The sequence below is a fragment of the Onychomys torridus genome, unplaced genomic scaffold (assembly GCF_903995425.1).
Source record: "Onychomys torridus unplaced genomic scaffold, mOncTor1.1, whole genome shotgun sequence".
Lineage (NCBI taxonomy): Eukaryota > Metazoa > Chordata > Mammalia > Rodentia > Cricetidae > Onychomys > Onychomys torridus.
In genome coordinates, this window is record NW_023412079.1 from 1,384 (window position 1) to 6,723 (window position 5,340).

Genomic DNA, 5,340 nt, shown 5'->3' on the forward strand with positions numbered 1-5,340 from the left:
TACTAGGATGGGTAATGGGTACTAGGATGGGTATTGGGTACTAGGATGGGCATCAGGGTACTATGATGGGCATAGGGTACTAGCATGGACATCAGGGTACTAGGATGGGCATTAGCCAGAGTATGCATGACAATGGGGCTGAGATTGACAGATTCCAGAGGCTGCAGAGTCCATGACTGAGGCTGCGACTCCTTGACAGGCAGAAGAAGAACATTTGGTAGTGGAATCTGTAGGGTGATGACTACAGAGGAGTCAGGGGCCACCATGAGACCAGGAAGAGAGACGGATGACAGGGTATGGAAACCCAGAGATGATCTCTCTCTCAGAATGATTATGGATGTGATGATAGAGGTCTCCCCACATGACCCAACCCAGGTCAAAAGCCTCAGAGTACTCCTGAGGAAGAAGGCTCCTCGTTGAGCACTTCCTGGTCCGGCTGAGTGGATTCTGTGGAGGAGCAAAGACAGTTGACACAGCTGCTGGAGAAGGAAACGGAAGAGCAGCAACAGAGAGGGCAAGAAAAACTGCAGCCTCAGGTGGGTGAGCCAGAACTGCACCACAGGTCCAGAGGAGGAGGGAGAAGAGGAAAGGGGAGCGGGCATGTAAGTGGGGAACTCAAGGCATTTCATCTCACACACCAGAAGCCATGGCCTGAGGAATCACTGCTTTTCTCAAGGGAGCCATCTCTGACATCGTTGATTCCTGCTCCACCTTTTCCTACTGCCCTCCCCTCTGGAGGTCAGAGTGTCTCAGCTGATGGACTGGGGTGGTGAACAGGGGTGTGTAAATAGGGGGATTTGAGCTGCAGTCCTTCAGCCTTGGCTTGGGTGTTTTCAGGTGTCCATTGTAAAAGGACTCCAGACCTTAGCACAGCTGACACATGATGGAAGCCCCACCATTCAGGTCATAAAACTCAGCATGTAGACAGCACCCCCTGACAAAATGGAAACAAAGACTTAATCCAACAAAGTCTCTGTTCTCAGAAAGTCTCTAAATGCACTAAATTCTCTCTATTTACTTGTGTAGTTTTGCTCCTGATTAACTGTTCTAACTGAAGTATGTCAACCCAGGATATGGTTTTGTGCTTAAAAGCTCACCCTGAGAAAGTCTCAGGGCTACACTGGGATACTGAACACCCAGTGTAGTCACTGGATGACCGTAAAGACTTCTTATTGGCATAAACCCATGGCTGAGTAGTCCTCTCTGGTGGCTACCCCACAACACTGTAAGTTTCCTTTACTGGAACACACACCAGTGCTCTGGTCTATCATGAGACCTAGATGGTGTGTGGTTTTCTGCTTAGGAGAGTTGGTTTCTTGACTTCCTTCAAAAGTAGAGAATAATGGGAAGAGCAGGTTGAAGGTGTTGGTTTCCCTGGCAACACTGTAGCTTGACCTGTGTGCTTTGATGTGCACTGCTGTAGGCACCAGCTCCAAAGATGGCAGGTGTTCCTGTTGCAGGAAGTCAGGGTACCTGCAGGAAAATGATTCCCTGGTCTCCCGTGTGAGCCCTAAGCCTGCTGTGCAGGAGCGATGGTTTAGTGTGCTGCTGCAGTGGGCATAGCAAGCCACTTATCCAGTGGACTTGATGGCCAGTAGCTAGAGAGTGGGCTTTTAGAGAGATACCCGTGGTTGAATGCGGTCATGGACAATGAAAGGTAGTTTGCCCTCTTTGTCTATTTTTCTTCAGATAATTGCATCCAAGAGAAAGTGGTTCTATCCCTCTCTCCCACTTTGCTCCTCTGTTAAAATAAAACAAGGGTTGACTGAAGCTCCTGAACATATGTAAACTTGTACAAAGGTGTCTTCTGTGAAAATGACTCACAATCTATAGACATTACTTAGGAGATGCCTTGAGTTGGAAAATCCCATCCTTGGGGTTGAGAGATTTTTGGCTTTCTCCAAATAAATTTACTCTTTAAAGATAAAAACAAAGATTACAGCGGGGTCATGCTGACACTGTCGTCCATTTGGACGCATGTCACCATCTCTTGTGCTGTTGGTTGTTTCTTATTACAGTTTTCCCCAAAAGTCAGCAATATTTATTTAACCAAATTTATAATACCAAAATCAGCTGTACCAACTCCGCCTTTGTCCATCAGACAACTCCCATATGATGATGGAGATGCTGAGGATGGTGGTAGTGACCGCACAGTGGGTAGAGCTCTTGACAAGTGGCCAGCCCTCCCTACATCTCTCACTTACTTCCTCTTCTTCAGCTGAGAGTTGCCAAGGATCACAGGCTGAGTCTCATGATCCCAAACTAGCTGATTAATCCACCACACAATTTGTTTGACCGTACTCAAACATGGCTTTCTTCTCTCCTCAAATCAACTATTGACCCAGCCTGACACATGGTGAATAGTTTTAATTTCATTGGTCCATCCTGTCACCTTGTCCCTTCACGTGCTGGCTGCTTGTCAAGAGCTCTACCCACTGTGCGGTCACCACCACCATGCTCTGCATCATCCTCAGCATCTCCATCATCATATGGGAGCTGCCTGATGGACAAAGGGGAGCTGGTACAGCTGATGCTGGACAGAAAGGACTGTGGCTCACAGCACATTGTCCTGTGGGGAGGTAGGCTGTGAGCCTCCTTCTCCAGCCCTTCTGTTTCCCTGGCTTCTCATTACCAACACAGCCCTCTCTGTTCATACCCACAAACCACTGTGTGGTTTTAGACCCATCCCCACATTCTCTAGTCCTCTCTGGTCCCTCGTTCAGGCTGCTGTCACATCTTCCTTTGACGCTCAGTCCGTCCATATTAACTATACAGTGAGACAGAACTACACACTGCTCAACACTTGGTTCTGTGGACTCAATCCCACACTCTCTGCTTTCCAACCTTCACTTCTGGTGCTGTGATAAATACCTGACAGAAGCCAGGGGAAGAGAAAGCTTTCATTCGGCTTACAGTCCCAGGCTGTCTGTAGTCCATCACTGTGGGAAGTCAAGGCAGGAACTCAAAGCAGATAGCTCAGTGCATCCACGGTCCAGAGTAATGAGAAATGAATTCACGCATGCTTACTTAGACAGTTCAGAACCCATACCCAGAGAATAGTGCCCCCCATGGTGGAGGAATTTACCCACCTCATTTAGAATCATGCAGAAAAATCTTTCCCAGACATGTCCACAGGACAGCTCAAGCTAGACAATCCCTCACTGAAACTCTCTTCTGACATGATTCTAGATGGTGTCAAGATGACAGTTAAAACTAACTACCTCAATCCTCTTCTAACAAGATGTCTTAGTGCCTCAAATCTGTCCAGATCATCTCCATTGACCTCCATGTAGCTGGGGGAGGCTGTCACAGGCACCTAGAGGGTCTTGTGGATCTGGTCAATCTCTCTCAACTTCTCCTCCAGCTCCTGAGCCAGGGCCCGCAGATCTTCAGCCAACTCTGATTTTGCTCCATCATATAAATGCATTGAGTCCCTTACAAGGCAATACACATCCAGTGCAAGGAAGGCACCCGCAACAGCGGCACCTCTGATTCTGCCTTTTTTAGTCATTGCCAGAGCAGTGCCCTCAAAGACATTCTGCATCTGGTTAGCTCGTTGGGCAGGGATTCTTCTAGTCATCATAAGGAGCTTGGCATTTGCCACTAAGTTAGGGTTGGCTCTGGCTGCCCTAATGGCATGAATGCTTTGTCCTAAGGTTTTCAAATTTTTGCAGAGACCATAGGAGCTTTTAGAAAGTTTGAATGCAATCTCTCCCAGGACAAGAAGCGTCTTCATAACGTCCATGGTGTCTGACATCAGGCGCCTGGCTTCAGCCTCATCTGCCCACTTGCTTGATTCCTCCACAACTACAGTGGCGGCACCAGTCACAGTAGCCACTGCCCCCAGCCCCAGCCCAGTGGCTGAGAGCAGCAGGACTGCTGCCTGCTGTCACAGGAGCCAGAGGCTACACCCAGGATGCCCAGGACTCCAGAGGCAGTGCTGGTGGAGTTGGTCACCAGGTTGGAGATGGTACAGGCTCTGTGCACCTGGTCAGGTGGTCAGCCAGAGCTCGGAGCTTCCTGATGTTTCCCTCCAGCTTCCTTTTCAACTCAGGAAAAGCTTCCAGAAACCTCTTCCTGTCCTGCAGCTCTTGTTGAAGCTGCTCTTTGTCCCCCAGGGCTGGGAGCCCTAGGAGCAGCTTACACAGTGCAGCTTCCTCATCCCTGTAACAGAAGAGGTCAGCGCATCAGAAAGAAGGCTTGTTCACTGTAGGATGACCCTATCCCTTCACATCACAGACTTGTGTTATAGATCCAATGGGAAGGTATTTTACAAATGCAGGACTCTGCACTCCACAAGGAACACTGATGATCACAGACACTCCACGGTTCTTAGTCCATAGGTGTCAGTGTGTGAGAAGTCATGTGAAGACACACATTAGCGACATGTCCATGACAAAAGAAGCCTTCATCCAAGGCCTGTGCCCTCACTTTCCAAATATTTGCCCAATGGGAATTCTGTAGGTGAGCACAGGTTTGTGGGGTCAGAGCAAAACTGGGGGGCATTCTGGGGTCTAGGGGAGATGACCTGGACAATCCAGGCCTCTGCCACCAACACCTTCCAGGCGTCATCTTTGGCCAACAGGAGCTGCAGGTCTCTTCTGCTTGCTGAGTCCTGCAGATACTCAGTGACTTCCTGGAATGAAGTGTCTCCTCCTCAATACTTGGGAAGAAAACAGAATGAGATCAGAGGACAGCATGGCCGAGTTTAAATTGCAAAGCTTGTGTGGCATTTAGCAGACAAGGTATTTAGCATCTGCTACTGGGTACCTGATGGAGTCAGCAGTGCTAGGGAATGAGTTGTGATCTTCATTTCATGTATAAAAGTGGTATGGCAGCAACCAGTTTTAGAGATGAGCCTCTAGGAAAGTGAGGTAACAACAGAGTAGGTGATGTCATAAATATACATCCCTATCTATGAAAGCATGGTGCTGATAACAAAAAAAGAATAGGCACCGTATATATAATGTCAGATCTGTCTATCTTGTCTGTCTCTATCTATCTACCTACCTATCTATCTATGTACCTACCTACCTATCTACGTGTCTGTATCTATCTATCTATCTATCTATCTATCTATCTATCTATCTATCTATCTATGTCAGTGATTCTCAACCTTCCTAATGCTGTGACCCTTAATATAGTCCCTCATGTTGAAGTGACCCTCAACCATAAAATTATTTTCATTGCTACTTCCTAACTGTTACTTTTGCTACTGTTATGGATCATAATGTAAATATTTGTGTTTCCTGATGGTCTTAGTTGCCCCTGGTGAAAGGGTTGTTCAAGCTCCAAAGTGGTTGAAGCCCACAGATTGAGAACCACTGATCTATCTACTTA

General features: G+C 47.6%; 1 pseudogene; it reads right to left on the reverse strand.

Moving 5' to 3' along the window:
- Positions 1 to 385: 385 nt before the first annotated feature.
- LOC118575479 lies at positions 386 to 4,572 on the reverse strand (annotated as a pseudogene).
- Positions 4,573 to 5,340: the final 768 nt, after the last annotated feature.